Source organism: Zingiber officinale, chromosome 8A, assembly GCF_018446385.1.
Source record: "Zingiber officinale cultivar Zhangliang chromosome 8A, Zo_v1.1, whole genome shotgun sequence".
NCBI lineage: Eukaryota > Viridiplantae > Streptophyta > Magnoliopsida > Zingiberales > Zingiberaceae > Zingiber > Zingiber officinale.
The window spans coordinates 104,230,019-104,246,369 of record NC_056000.1 but is presented as its reverse complement, the minus strand read 5'-3'; positions in this window follow the sequence as shown (position 1 = coordinate 104,246,369).

The window sequence follows — 16,351 nt, the reverse complement described above, 5'->3', positions numbered from 1 at the left end:
TATGCTTAGTAATTAAATTAACATGTTGCATTAATTGTGTTTCTTATCTGTTTCGGTTAATCACTACCCAAATCTTACATGCTTGATTGATTGATTGGTTTTGCATCTCAGGTATATTTTACCTGTTTATACATGCTTATAGGGGTAGTGATATGCCATGCTTGACCATGTTCAGGACCTAGGTTTTATACCTTCCGTGTACCTTTGATTCGATATGATTTGTTGACCTAGGGTGCACTTTTCTATATATATGGATTAGGTCAGGATGTTTATATGGTTATTGCCATGCATCATTTGCACGATTGCATGCTGTGCGATAGTCCGCTCCATTATTGTTGAGCACATCGCCGTTACATGGATCTGCACACACCACCACTCATGGGTTAGTGGTCGATCTAGGATGAGTGTGTTGCAGCAGGGACTCATTGCACCGCTGGTCCGCCCATGGGTAGTGTGACACAACGTGTTATCCGGCAGGAATTCCTCCCGCCTTTGAGTACGGGAGTTGAGAGTATTGCGCGCCCCCATCTATGATTTGGGGTAGGAGGATAGGTGTATTCCACAGAATCCCGTCCACTCGGTCACTCATCGGGAGTAGTGACGACAGAGTGCACGGTTGTCACAACCCTACCCACTCGGCCTCACTTTTGTATGAGATGATCGACTGGCGTCAGGGGTGACCAGGACGCATCATTGGCATCATGTGCATGATGCATTTATTGCTTGTGTTTGTGTTTGCTGCATTTATATGCTGCATATTGTTTGGATACCTATGTTTGACATGCATACAGGATTCCTTATCCCTCGGACTGTTTGACCTTATACTCAGGACCTGGTTAGTACAGTATTCTCCTGTTTATTTCAGATGCATTCTTATCTTTCTTATCAGGAGACTGTACGCATGATTAGTGCTAGTTGTTGTTTCTTTACTTTGCATATCAACTGTACCTGCTGAGTGTTGGACTCACCCCGCCTCCATTGTTGTTATTTTCAGGTTGATGCTGTCAGGAGGGAGTTCCAGTCGCTAGTCCCCACTGCACGTAGTGCTACTCCGCTGCTGGTTTTTGAGTTGTTTCATTTTAGCTTTTCGCTATCAGACTTTATTTTAGTTTTGTTTTGGACTTACATATGGATATTGTATGGAATCTTTCCGTTGGATGAACTTTTCGTATGATTTGGATTTACTCTACTACATGCCTGCCTGAACGGCAGAAGAGGTAAGAAAAATCGGATTTTGGGCTTTACGAGTGTAGTTGAGTAGGGTTGATTTCGAGTCAGAGTATTATTACTGCGTGGTTGTGTCAGCCAGAGGCTGAATATATATATATATAAACTGCGTGGTGATTGATTTTTATTACTGTTATTATTCCAGCCGCCTGTGGCTGAGTATTTAGTGCTTGTAGAAAATTTTGATTGTCCGCCGTACAGGGGAGATGCTGCCGAAATTTTCTCGGACAGGGACTCTTCTGGGGGCGTGACAGAGAATTAGAGCGAAGCGCCCAGTAAACCAGATGACATGGGCCGACTTCGAGAGGGAATTCTTTGAGGAGTTCTTTCACATGCGGGTCACGAACCGCCACTACGACGAGTTCACTGAGTTTCGCCAGGGCAACCTATCAGTTGAGGAAGCCGTGAAGAAATTCAATAGATTGGCTCGTCTATGCCCCAAACTAGTCAGCACAGAAAAAGAAAGAGTTCGGTTGATGCTCAAGATGCTGAGGCCGGAAATAGCAATAAACGTGGCTGGCGACGTTCATAGGCCGTAAACCACCGAAGAACTAGTCAGCAGCGCCCTGACCACCGAGCACTACCAAAACCATATTAAGCAGCAGAAGCAAGTCCTCTCAGAGTCTAAAGGTCAAGGAGGCTCAGGTACTCAGAAACAACAGGGCTACAGCTCCAACTGGAAAGGGAACTCCAGCAATAAGCGCAAACCATGGAGTTACCCAAAAGGAGGGCCAGCTAGCAAGCAACCCAGTTATCCAAAGTGTGCTACTTGTGGGAAATTCCACCCTGGAGTTTGTCATAAGGGCACACGAGGATGCTTTGAGTGCGGACAAGAAGGGCACATGGCCAAGCAGTGTCTGAACAAGGCCAGCTTTCCTCCACCACAGCCGATCCAGTATGAAGCCAAGCCAGCACAGTTGCATCAGATGCAGGCCGTTTTAGATGGTCCCCACATCAGCCAGGGCAGACTAGAAGCCCCTCCAGCTACGACAAATGCACGAATCTACTCACTCACCAGAGAAGACGTAGCAAATACCTCGACAGTTGTTTCAGGTCAGATTAGTATTTTACAGCAAAATACAACTATCTTATTCGATACTGGGGCAACCCATTCTTATATATCCAGGGCGTTTGCTGAGAAGTTAGCAATACCTCCAGAGGTACCCGTGAGTCGGCCGACAACGCTACCTTCGGAGAAATTATGGCATCCACGACCGCTCGAAAGGCTACCATTATAGCGCATGAGAACTCTTTGTGATATGATAGTGCTAAATATGACGGACTACGATGTCATCTTCGAATGGACTTCTGATCGATCACGTGCCTCCATCTGCGCCGAGGCGAAAGTCGATTCCAACCTCAAGGTATTCGAGTTCTTGAGAACCCAAGAGAAAGGCTAAGAAGTTTCTCTCAGCTATGAAGCACATAAATTAATGGATTCTGGATGTACGGATTTTAGCACACGAGTCGGACCGTCGGGACAAGGACCGACAGAGGTCCGAGTCGATGTGACTACCCAGCCTTCCCCAAGAGTTACCAGTGCTTAGCACCGCATGGGATAGAATTTGAGATAGAGCTCATTCCCGGTACAAATCCTATTTCCAAAGCGCCTTACCGCATGGCCCCAGCAGAACTGAAAGAACTTCATGAGCAATTACAGAAGCTGCTTGACAAAGGCTTCATACGCCCTAGTCACTCACCATGGGGAGCACCTGTATTGTTCGTGAAGAAGGAAGGGAGCATGCGCCTATGCATAGATTACAGAGCACTGAACCAAGTCACCATTAAGAATAGGTATCCTCTTCCCAGAATAGATGACCTGTTCGATCAGCTAAAGGGAGCAGCAGTGTTCTCTAAGATAGACCTCAGATCAGGTTATCATCAGGTGAAAGTTAAGGAAGGGGATATACCCAAGACAGCGTTCAGGACTAGATACGGACACTACGAGTTCGTAGTCATGCCCTTTGGCGTGACGAATGCTCCAGCCACTTTTATGGACCTCATGAACAGAGTATTCAGGGACTACCTAGATAGATTTGTTATTGTTTTTATCGATGACATTCTTATCTATTCAGGAACTCAGGAAGAACACGCAGAGCACCTGAAAATAGTACTGCAGACCCTTCAGCAGAACCAGTTGTACGCCAAGTTCACAAAATGTGAATTTTGGTTAGATCAGGTGTCCGTCTTGGGTCACATTATCTCAAAGGATGGTATTATGGTAGACCCCAGTAAAATAGAAGCTGTGAGTAACTGGAAAAGACCCAACGCTAGTGAGATCAAAAGCTTTCTGGAATTAGCAGACTATTACAGAAAATTCGTAGAGGACTTCTCCAGGATAGCCTCCCCACTGACAGCTCTCACCAGGAAGAACAGAAAATTTCAATGGACAGAGGACTGTGAGAATAGCTTCAGTGAGCTAAAAAGAAGATTGACCAGTGCACCTATTCTGACTCTACCTGAAAATACAGACAGCTTTGATATATATAGTGATGCCTCTAAGTTGGGACTAGGAGCAGTGCTGATGCAAGATGGCAAGGTAATCGCCTACGCCTCTAGACAACTCAAGGATTATGAGAAGAACTATCCTACTCATGACCTTGAGCTTGCAGCAGTCGTGTTCGCCCTCAAAATTTGGAGACATTACTTTTATGGAGCTCAGTGCAGAGTGTATACAGATCATCAGAGTCTGAAATACTTCTTCACTCAGAAGGATCTGAATATGCGACAGCGCAGGTGGCTAGAGCTGGTCAAGGACTATGATATAGACATCCTCTACCACCCAGGGAAAGCCAATAGGGTAGCAGACGCACTTAGCAGAAAGTCCAGTGCTACCCTATTATCTTTAGCAGCCATGTCACCGCCCCTACGGAAAGAGATCACAGATTTCGGTCTCGAACTCATAGTTGGATAGCTCTCTACTATGACATTAGAGTCTACCTTGCTTGGTGACATTCAGACAGCTCAGGAACAGGATCCTGAAATTCAGAAAATCAAGCAAGGGATAGCAGAATCAGAAGGTGGAGAGTTCAGAATATCAGATAGCGAGGTATTATACTTTAGTGACAGATTATGTGTTCCAGATCAGGAGGAACTACGAAGAAAGATTTTAGATGAGGCTCACAAGACTCCCTATGCGATGCATCCTGGCTCCACCAAAATGTACCAAGACCTGAAGAGACGTTTTTGGTGGCCTGGGATGAAGAGAGACATCGCTCGATATGTCAGCACCTGCCTAACCTGTCAGAGGGTTAAAGTAGAACATCAGAGACCAGGAGGAGTTTTGCAGCCTATTCAGATTCCAGAGTGGAAGTGGGAAGACATTTCTATGGATTTCATAGTGGAATTACCCAGAACCACGAATGGTTTTGATACCATCTGGGTAATAGTCCACAGGTTGACTAAATCAGCCCACTTCTTAGCTATCAGGACATCCTACTCCATGGAACAGCTAGCACAGTTGTATCTCAAGGAGATCGTTAGACTACATGGAGTCCCACGAACCATTATATCAGATAGAGACAGCAGATTCACATCACACTTCTGGGAGTGTGTACAGTCAGCGTTGGGCATGAAGTTAAAGTTTAGCACAGCCTTCCATCCTTAGACAGATGGACAGACGGAGCGAGTAAATCAAGTACTCGAAGATATGCTCCGAGCATGTGCCCTAGACTTCAGGGGAAGTTTGTGTAAATATCTGAGCTTAGCAGAGTTTGCATACAACAATAGCTATCAGGCCACTATCGGTATGGCACCTTACGAGGCTCTCTATGGGCGGAGGTGTAGATCTCTAATCTGTTGGTATGAGAGTGGTGAACAGAAAGAACTAGAACTTCAGACAGATCTAGTAGCAGATACCACAGCAGCTATACAGCAGATCCGCCAGAGGATAGAGACAGCTCAGAGCCGTCAAAAAAGCTATGCTGATACACGGCGCAGACCTTCAGAGTTTTCAGTTGGGGATACAGTATTCCTCAGAGTGGCTCCCATGAAGGGAGTAATGCGTTTTGGGAAGAAGGGCAAACTAAGTCCCAAATATGTGGGATCATACCTTATCAGCAGAAGAGTTGGCAAGGTAGCATATGAGCTAGAGCTACCACAGGAGATGTCAGTCATCCATAATGTATTTCATGTCTCTATGCTGAAGAAGCATATCTCAGATGCCACCCAGGTGATTGAGCCTCAGTCGGTACCAGTCCGCGAAGACCTCAGCTATGATAGTCGGCCTATTCAGATAATAGACCGAGCAGTTAAGAAATTGCGGAACAAGGAAGTACCATTAGTAAAAGTAATTTGGTAAAGTCACACAGCAGAAGAGGCAACCTAGGAGACAGAAGCCAGTATGAGACAGAAGTACTCAGAGTTATTCTAAGTTCGAGGATGAACTTTTTATAAGGTATAGGGGATTGTAACACCCGAAAATTCTCAAAATAATTATTAGAAATATCCTAGTATTTTTATGGAATTTTAAGATATTTTTACAGAATTTTTAGAGTAGCGGAAGTAGCAAAAATAAATAGAAAACGAAAATAGCATACGCGGGAATTGAACCCGAGACCTATTGGGTCCTACGACTTAAAGGTGAACTCTAGTAACCAGGAGAACCCAGCAGGACCGTGCTAAAAGGAAAGGGAAACAATTTTATTTAAGTTAAAGTTGGGGGAATTAATTCCTTAATATAAATAGGGAATTAAGTGAGGAGTTTTATTTTTATCGTGACTTACCTCTTCTCCTCACCCTAATCCCGCCGAACCTCCCTTCTCCTCCTTCTTCTCTCGGCGCACCAAGCCAAGGGTTCTAGGAGCACCTCCCGGCAACACAAAGGGTACGAGGACGCTCCTCTTCGCGAGAAGAACACATAGACGTGAGAAGATCGTCAAGTAGATCGTCTCCTCCGGAAATCTAGCGATTAGAATCGTAAGAAAATCCGAACAGGAGGTAAGAAACCCCTCACCTGCAGTATAAGTAGCTTCCGTGTGAATTCCATGTTTTAGTTAGTAGTATATAGTTTTTCGGCACAAAGGATGTGAATTAGCGCATACAAAGTGTTCGATTAAATTACTAGCACAATTAAAATGCAACTTAGGCATTTTAATAGCTTAGTTAAATGCAATAGAAGCATTTCACACCTCATATAGTCTTGCTACAGCTTTTACAGGACTAGATGTCCAATGGGTGGGCTCCCACAGTCACCTCTAGGTTTAGATAACCTAGTTCTGGGTTTAGACAACCTAGTAAAAGCAAGACAGGAATTTATTAGCTTATGTTCAATATTTTACTTTCTCAATGACACTGTACTGGATTAGATATCCATTGGGTTGGGCTCCCACAGTCGTCCCTAGGTTCAGATAACCTAGTAACCCTACTAAATTCGGGACTTGCAAACCCGGGTCTAGATAGGGATGCGCGCACGGCACGTACAGTTGCCGGGCCCAAACAGCAGCATGATTAGTATTTTCATCTATTATATATGTAGTTTTAAACTCTCACAAAATAGTTAGGTGAAATCAGTATAGCTTTAGAATTTGCTAGAATTAGCTCAGTTTATGCTTCAGTTCAGCTCACTCTTATGATTATGTATGATAGCTCTATGTTCAGCTTTTGTTACACATACTTTAGATGATAGTATGCCATGACTAGCTTTTGGTTTCCATGTATTGTATGATAGCATGCCATGTTTTAGTTTAATCAGTACACATTTCAAATAGCATGTTTTAAAATCATGAATTGCATCGTATGCATGTTTTAGTGAGGTAGATGGTTTCTTACTAAGCGAAAGCTTACAGATACTTTTTCCTTATACTGCAGATAAAGGTAAAGGAAAGATGGACTAGAGGAAGCTGGAGGGCAATGTGATGAAGATGTGTGTGGATGGAACTTGGAACAAAGATCTTAGGAGTTTTAGCAAGTTTAACTATTAGAACTATGTTATTTTAGTTTTGCCGTTCAGTTTGCTCAAATGTTATGAATTAGTGGATTATGCACCATGACAGGTGTAGAATGCTAGATAATTGATGTTAGGAGGCATTCCATTTGGTTTGGAATTGATATGAGGGATTTTGGCACGAAACAGTGCTGAAATCAGGCTTCTGGTGTGAAATCAGAAAACCCAATCGATCGGCCGATCGATTGGGGCTTCTCAATCGATCAACCGATCGATCGAGAAGTTCGCACCGTGAACAGTAAGCTCCTGGATCGACCAGCCGATCGATCTGGATGCCTTCTGTCGTGAACAGAAAGCCCCGGGATAGATCACTGGATCGATTGGCCAGTCTGGATCGATCAGCCGATCGATCCAGAATATTGCCCGGAGCACAGTAGCGTGCTGAATCGATCACTGGATCGATCCAACCTAAGTTCCGTATACATTAGCCACCTGGATCGATCAATGGATCGATCCGGCCATTCCAATCGATCCGTGGATCGATTGGGAGGCCTGTTATCAGCAAGAAACTCTTAGTTAAGTTCTTTGACCATTGGGGGATGTAATATATGTCATGATTAGTTTAGATTACACCCTTAGCACATGTAGAACCAAGAGAGGATAATAGTTTAGCAAAATTTTAATTAGTACAGCTTCCGTACTTAGATTTAATGATGGTCATGGAATGGTTAGCACAGCATAATGTGACGATCGGCCTTACAGCTTAGTTAGTAGAAGGCGGGTCGTTACAATTTCTATCCGATTACTATCCAATGGCTTAGAACTTGACAATAAGGGAGGGCAACAATGGTGGCTGGCTGGAGGGCTTGTTCGACGATTAGGGTGGTTGGCGCCAAGGGAAGAAGCTGGCGACAAACAAAACAATAGGCTTTGCTTGCTATTTAGTGACACAAGCTACTTTCAGGAGCTCTTGTGTCAGGTAGACAACAACTATCTGTAGGACTAGCGGCCAGTTGGTAAGGAAGCTGGCAATGGGTTGGTTCCAATAGCTTTGGTTTTGCGATGGTGGATAAACCAAAAGGGAACAACCCTTTGGTTGATGGCTAGAGGGAAAGGAGAGGAGAAGGAGGAGAAACCTAATAAAATTAAGTTACCCAATTAATTAATTATTATTCTCCTCATGGAGGGGTATATATATGCCTCTCCACAATGACTTAGGGATCAAGTCATCTCCCAAACCCAATTCCCAATAGCAACCCGATTTGTTATCATTAAGCTTGGTTTAAAACCAAATCAACTTGGTTCAAAACTAAAACACTCTTGATTCATTATTAAATCAAACCAACTTTAGTTCATAACTAAACAGAAAGGGATCCAACCTTGCCTACAAGATGCTTAGACGACCTTCGTTTCTGTTCCAATAAATATCTTCCATATTTGTACCTCATCTGTGTAGGGATCTGATGCATAAAACTATTAAGACTATTGGCAGACTAGAAGGGGGTTGAATAGCCCTGCACAAATAAAATAAAATGAACCCTTCTCGGACTTAAAAGAACACTTGCATAAAACAATTAAATGAACTGAAAAATAGAGACTTAGAGTTTTTACTTGGTTATAATCGGAGAGGTTGCTAATCCAAGGAAATGAATCACACTACTTACTCCTTCAGGTGGAGAAGCCTCTTTACAGCAATTTACACATAAAAATGAAGAAGCTAAACAAAGAGGAAAGCATGTACAAGTGTTGCTCAGTAAATCTTGTTGTCCTCTAGCTTCTGGACCAAGGTTGTATTTATAGCCTTGGTCAGGGCACCTAGAAGTGTTCCAGGTGCCTAGAGTAGGATAGAATTCTATCCCTAAGGCAACTGTCAACATCCACGTTGAAGTGGATAAAAATGAGGTTCCGGGCGCCCGAACCCTAAAAGTCAACAGGGTTAACTTTCTGGTCCGGGCCCTCTGCTCCAGTGTTGCTCGCCTCAGTCCGGGTCTTTCGCTCCGCCTCTGCTCACTTGGGTGATTTCGGCCATCCAGAATAGGTAACATGAACCCAACTTTCGACCTTCTCGAGCAACATTCCACTCCGGCTTCTCGTCCCTTGGAAACATCGCGCGCCTCCTTCTCATCCGTCCGCGTAGTCTTCCGCAGCACCTCGTCCCTCAGACGCACCAAGCCCGTCGGCTCTCTCCCGTGTCGTCCTTCTCGCTAGCTGTGTCTTTTGCTCGACTTCCTATGCTCTTAAGCTCCTACACACTTAGACATAAGGTTAAACACAACAGGACCTAACTTAACTTGTTTGATCACATCAAAACTACCTAGGGGTACCAACAATCTCCCCCTTTTTGATGTGAGCAACCCAAGTTAAGGTGGGGTAAACTAACATAAACATAAAGGCAATTAAACTGAAAAAAAATCATTTTAATCTACCAATCTACCTCCCCCTAGACTTAATCTTTTTCTTCTCCCCCTTTGATCACATAAAAAATAGGGTACCAAGAAAAATCTAAGGGTAATTCTGAAAAAAAACTTATCAAGTTTAAAAAATTTTGAACATTATTTTAATATAAAAAAAATTACCATAATTTTAGAAACTTTAAGTGTTGCAAAAAAAAATCTAAGTAAGAAAATTTCAAGCAGAAAAATTTTCTAAGTTTAAAGATAAAAAAGTTTTGTGCAACGTATAAAATAAATTTTGGTAAAATAAAGTTTATAAAATAACTTAAAAATTTTAAGTTAAACAAATTTTAAAAAATGAGAAATTTTTCTAAGTTAAATAAATTTGCAAAGAAAAATTTGAGAATTTTCCAAAAAAACATTTGAGTAACTATTTAAAGCATTATCTAATTTTAATTTCAATGCTTTATCAGTTAGTCAATAAAATATTTTATTTCAATATTTGACTTCCAGGCTGTAGTGAGGCACTAGGTCTTCTTGGTTGTTTGAGCAACAACAACTTTCTAGACAAAGCCTCATAAGAAAATTAAACGTCTAATATATTCTCTAAAAGCCCTAAGTCCAATTAAACTTTTAATTAAGACAAGACTTTGGAACCCAGTAAAGGTTCCTTCCAACAATGTTAATTAGGAATTTCTTAGGGACATATTTCTTTGAAATGTTTCTAATTTGTCCTTTATTATATTTAAAATACCAGTTCAGGTTATATTTTCTAACACTTGTACTATATGTGCTTGTATTATTTTTCAAGTTATTTATTTCTAGTTGCAAATTGTCATTTTCTAGCTTTATTCTATCAAGATCTTCTAATGGAAAAGATTTTGCTAGAATTAACTTTAATTTCTTTTTCAAGTTTGCAATAATCTTTGGTTAATAATTTCAAAACTTTAAATAATTTATCGGGAGGTAGAGATCGTATCTGACTTATCTTGTCGATCTCATTATCCATAGCTCCCACTGAACTGCTGCTTCTTCCGATGTAGCTCCCCCTTCATCAATGCTCTCGATGCTCATTTCGGACGAGCTAGATTCGTGTTCATCTTCTTGAAGACTTGCCATTAATGCAAGTCCGGAGAAAGCCTCAACTTTTGATTCGGACGACGTTTCATCCCACGTCACCTTTAAAGTCTTGTAATTGTTCGTTTGGGCAGGCTTCTTTCCTTTGTCCTTATCCTTGTTCCTCAACTTAGGGCATTTATCCTTAACGTACCCTTCTTTATTGCAGTGGTAGCATCTGATTGTCCTTTTCTTTCTACCCTGCGGATGGTGTTAGGATGGGCTTTTTTGTATGAACATTTATATTTTGAAATAAGAATGGCATTGGTCAAACGTCTGCATTTATATTAAATACAGTTGTCCATTTAATTTATATTGTAGATAACATGGTGTTTGGTGTGACACAGAATATCATGTTATCAGTTCCTTATAAATTATAAATAGTAACTCACAACCAAGATGGAACAGGACAAACCATTGGAGTGGTTGTTGTGTAATTTGGTATTATTTTATCTTAACTATAAAATTACACTAGTACACTATGTGTGTATTGAGCAGGATTATTTGAGGTTATTTCTTTTTATACTGACTGCATAAAAGAACAAGACCTCTGTTATTATGGAAGTGTGTGCTCTTAATTCCGATATAATAACAAGCACATATACTTAGTATTTATTTCTTTAATTTATTAATGGGTGAGATTTATTCATTTGGATCAATAGGCTTGATAAGTTGGGAAATAATATTATTTATATGGTGTGTTGTTGATTATAGAAGGAAACTGTGTCCTAGTAATCTAGGTTGATGATGTCCCCTTGAGGAGCTCATAAGGATTATCATATAAACCCTGCAGGTGGACCTAGTCCAGCATGACAATGAAGTTGAGTGGTACTACTCTTGAGCTAATTGTTAATTAAGTGAGTGATAGCAACTCATTTGATTAATGGGCATTCGATATCTTTAATACATGGAGATTAACACACTCATGATAAGAAGGAGCCCATAATGTAATTTGGGATTGGTGCGGTAGTTCAATAATAAATCTTTAGTGGTATGAGTTATTATTGATGAACTTGAGTTGGGTGTTCGGGGTGAACACAGGAAGCTCAAGTTCATCGAGAGACCAAAACCAATTTCTCCTCTCGGTCCCTGTTGTAGCCTCTATAAAGCCTTGTATCTATAAAATCCACTTCTTACCCAAGTAATGGGCCAGACACATCCTTGCTTGGAGCAAGGGAGGAGGCCAAGCATTGTTTGGAGTCAAAGAGGTGGTCGGCCCAAGCATATCTTGGTGTCCAAGATGTGGCCGACCACTAGTGGAAGAAAAGGAAGTTTTGTTTTAAAACAAAATTTTGTTAAAATCTGTCCTTATTTGTAGTTATCTACAATAGTTAAAAGAGAGATTTTATTTTGTTAAAATCTTTTCTTTTTTTGTAGTTATCTACAATGGTTAAAAGAAAGATTTTAAACTTTCCTTGTTAGTGTCCACTAAAGAAATAAAAAGAAGATTTTATTTTTGTTAAAATCTTTCCTTTTATAGCGATCCTCGTGGTTTAAAAAAGAGAGTTTTAAATTTTAAAATCTTTCCTTTTATAGCTATCTACAAAGGATTAAAGAGAGATTTTAATTTTGTTAAAATCTTTTCTTATTTGTAGTTATCTATAATATTTAAAAGATAGATTTTAATTTTTGATAAAACTTTCCTTTTTTGTAACCATGTTTTTTAAAAGAGAAGTTTTAATTAATCTTTCCTTTTTTGTAGTTGTCTACATGTTTTAAAAGAGAAAGATTAATTTTAAAACTTTCCTTTATTGTCATGTACAATAGGAAATTTAAAAGAGAGAGATTTTAATTGTTATTAAAATTTTCTTTTTTGCCAAGACCAAGGATTATAAAAGAGAGGTAGAGGGTGCCTTATGAGACTAACCTAGCCTTGCCTCCTCTTCTATTTTCCTTGTGGTCAAAACTCTCTCTTGTGGCCGGCTCCTCTTCTTTTCCTTTGGTGGCCAACCCTTGCTTCTCTCCTTTCTCCTTATTTTCTTTCTCTCAAGGTCGGTGGCACATCAAAGAAGTTCCATCTCCTTGGTGGTCGGCTACTTGGAGGAGAAGAAGAAGAGAAGGAGTTTCCTATTTTGGCATCCCTTGGTGGCTCGAGAGTCTTGGAGGAGAAGAAGTGGTTCGGGTGGATTCCATCTTGGTATATCATTGTCCACACAACGTCCAAGAGGAGGAGAGGAATACAATAGAAAATCAAGAGGTCTTTAGCTACAAAGAAAGGTATAACTAATTAATGGTTTCCGCTTTGAATTAATTAGTTAGTTTTCTTTGCATGGATTTTGAAATACCAACACAAGAGGCTAGTGATTTTATGTTTCGATTTCGTGCTATCGATTTAGTGTTTCGATTTTACATTTCGATCTTGTGCTTCTATTGAGGTCTCTGTAGTTAAACCTAGGGTTACTGCAAGAAGTTAAATATCCAATTTCTTTGAAAGGCTTTGTCTAGGAAGTGGTGGATGATCCCATAACTAAGAAGGTTTAGTGTCTCGCCATGTTTAACCTGGAAGCCAATCTTTGAAATAGATATTTAATTAACTTTTGTAATATGGTTTAACTTAGGAAGATCACATCAGTTAAACTTGGAGTAAAAATGTTAAGTATCATTTCCAATCCAAGTTTAACTTCTGAAGAGCAACTTGGATTAATAATGTTAAGCATCGTTTGCAATCCAAGTTTAACTTCAGTAGAGCACATGGGTAGCTAGGTTAAGTTCTGTGCTTGTACAAATTTTGTATAGGGGAACAGAACAGACTCCAGGTGTAGCAACCAACAATTGGTATCAAAGCTAAGTTTTTGCCTCTGTGTGTTGGTTTTCAGTTAATTATGCACTTTTCATACATAAGTTTAGGCAGGATAATAGTAGGATGTGCAAATAGATTAACTCTGTGATGAATCGCAATTGCTATCAATGAGTAATTGAAGAGGACTATGTAATGAATCACAAGCCCATGAGTAAAATTGTTCTTGAAGAAATAAAAAAAGACACGTCTATTTTAATACCAACGGTACAAGATGAGATACCATAAGAAACTGCAACACATGTCTCAAATGATACACAATTGCAAGCAGTGTCACATCATAGTGGGAGGGTTGTTCGACAACCTGATAGAATCATGTTTTGGGAGAGTCTTCGAACTTGATCCCTGGTGAACATGAACCTGATCCCTGCACATATGATGTAGCACTCCAAGATAAAGATGCAGCATCTTGGCAAAGTGCAATGAACTCTGAAATAGAATCTATGTATTCTAATCAGGTCTGGGAGCTTGTAGAACCACCAAATGATGTAAAAGGCATTGGGTGTAAATGGGTCTACAAAAGAAAAAGAGGGACATATGGGAAGGTGGAAACTTTCAAAGCAAGGCTTGTTGCAAAAGGGTATACGCAGAAAGAGGGAATCGATTATGAGGAAACATTTTCACCGGTAGTCATGCTTAAGTCTATCCGGATTCTTTTATCTATTGCTGCTCATATGGATTATGAGATTTGGTAAATGGATGTCAAGACAGCTTTCCTTATTAGAAATCTTGAAGAAAACATCCATATGAAGCAACCAGAGGGATTCATTGCGAAGGGCAAAGAGCATCTTGTATGTAAGCTCAATCGGTCTATGGACTAAAGCAAGCTTCAAGATCTTGGAACATTCAGTTTAATGAAGTTATCCAGTCTTATGGATTCATTTAGTGTTCATATAAGTCTTGTGTATATAAGAAGCGTGACAAAAATGTGGTGGTATTTCTTGTACTATACGTAGATGATATTTTGCTCATTGGCAACAATGTCAAAATGTTGTCAGAAGTATGGGTATGGTTGTCCAAGTGTTTTGATATGAAGGACTTGGGAGAATGTGGACATATTCTTGGAATCAAAGTAATAAGGGATCGCAAGAAAAGGATATTGTCCTTATCCCAAGCTTCATACATCAATATTATCCTAGCTTGTTTTAGCATGTAAAACTCTAAGAAAGATTTTCTACCTTTCTGGCAAGGAGTGCCTTTATCTAAAGATATGTGTCCTAAGACATCAAAGGAGATAGAGGACATGAAGGCAGTTCCTTATGTTTCGGCTGTATAGAGCCTAATGTATGCGATATACGAGACCGGATATCTGTTTTACCATGGGCATGATTTGTAGATATCAAAGTAACCCAGGACAAGGATATTGGACTGCCCTAAAGTATATATTGAAGTACCTAAAAAGGACTAGAGATTATATGCTACTTTACCAGGCAGATGATTTGCTCCCTGTGGGTTACACGGATTCTAACTTCCAATCAGATAGGGACAATAATACGTCTACCTCGGGGTATGTGTTTACTTTAGGAGGTGAAGCCATAACATGGAGGAGTGTTAAGCAGAAATGCGTTTCGGACTCCACCGTAGAAGTTGAGTATGTGGCAGCCTCTGAGATGGCAAAAGAAGTTGTATGACTCAGAAACTTCTTGATAGACTTAGATGTGATTCCACCATTATCAAGTGTTTTACTTCTCATGTCTAACATCTAATCCTCCATGACATGTTAAAACTTCCACCATTATCGAGTGTTTGATCAACTTTGAATCACTTGGACTTCACATCTCATATTAAGTATATGGTCCTTTATGACCCACTTGGATTCATCTTTGTCAACTTCTTATTAAATTTTTAACTGTTAAGCATTAAATCAACCATGACCCATTTGAACTTTATCCTTGGTAACTCTCTATTAGATTTATATCCTCTAAGTGTCTAGTCAACCAGACCCACTTATACTTCTCCACTATCAAGTATCTGATCACCTTAATCTACTTAAATTTTTGCTCAACCATTTATGTTCAAATCAATCTTAATCAACCTGATCCAAGACTGATTACGCCAACAATCTCTTCCTCCATTAATCTCTCTTTTCATTTGAACATCTCTCTCTCAACCATCAAATAAATTGATCAATTATCGAAACTCAACTTGAGCTTGATCAACCTTTACTAGAGGTTGATTATAGTAATAGTATTGAGTTATTATTTTTAATTTTATTTTATGTTAATATTTTTATCAAATAATTAGAACTAAACCTTCTAAAATAGGTTCATTATAAATTAATGGTTTGCCCCTGAGCTATGGTGCAGCGATAGGATTCCCAATTAAGGCGCACTATAGAATATTTCCCTCTAGTGTGATGACAAACTTGGAATGTTGGACCGCCTACTGCGAGTACTTCCGGATTTACCTTGATGATTGATGGAAACTTTTGTAAGATCGGACCGTTCACCCTCAGGATTAATCGGCCCAAACGATTGGATATCTAGTGCTAGCTAAAAAATATAAAATAAAAAGTAAAAATCATAGATTAATGATTTAAATTTAACTTCGAATCAACTAAATTTGATTGAGCTGACCACTATTGAGGATGGTCATGTTTATGTTTTACTAAACCGTTACATGGAGTGTCATTCTTTTAAATGAATAATGTTAATATAGTGGTTTTTTACATAGTAATGTAAAATCATTATAATTAATTATTTGTTTTTTATCCTTGTAACTAGTAAAACATAGCATTGAACCATTATATAAAATTTTTAGCACTATTTTATGTTACTAAATCACTAACTAATAAACATAATATAGTAATAACACTTAACCATTATTAAGAGCTAATGATTTATTGTTAAATGTCATATATGAGAAAAGTATAATATTTATCCATCATATATGTTCTAGACTTTTAGTAACATTTTTATATTACCAAATTGATAA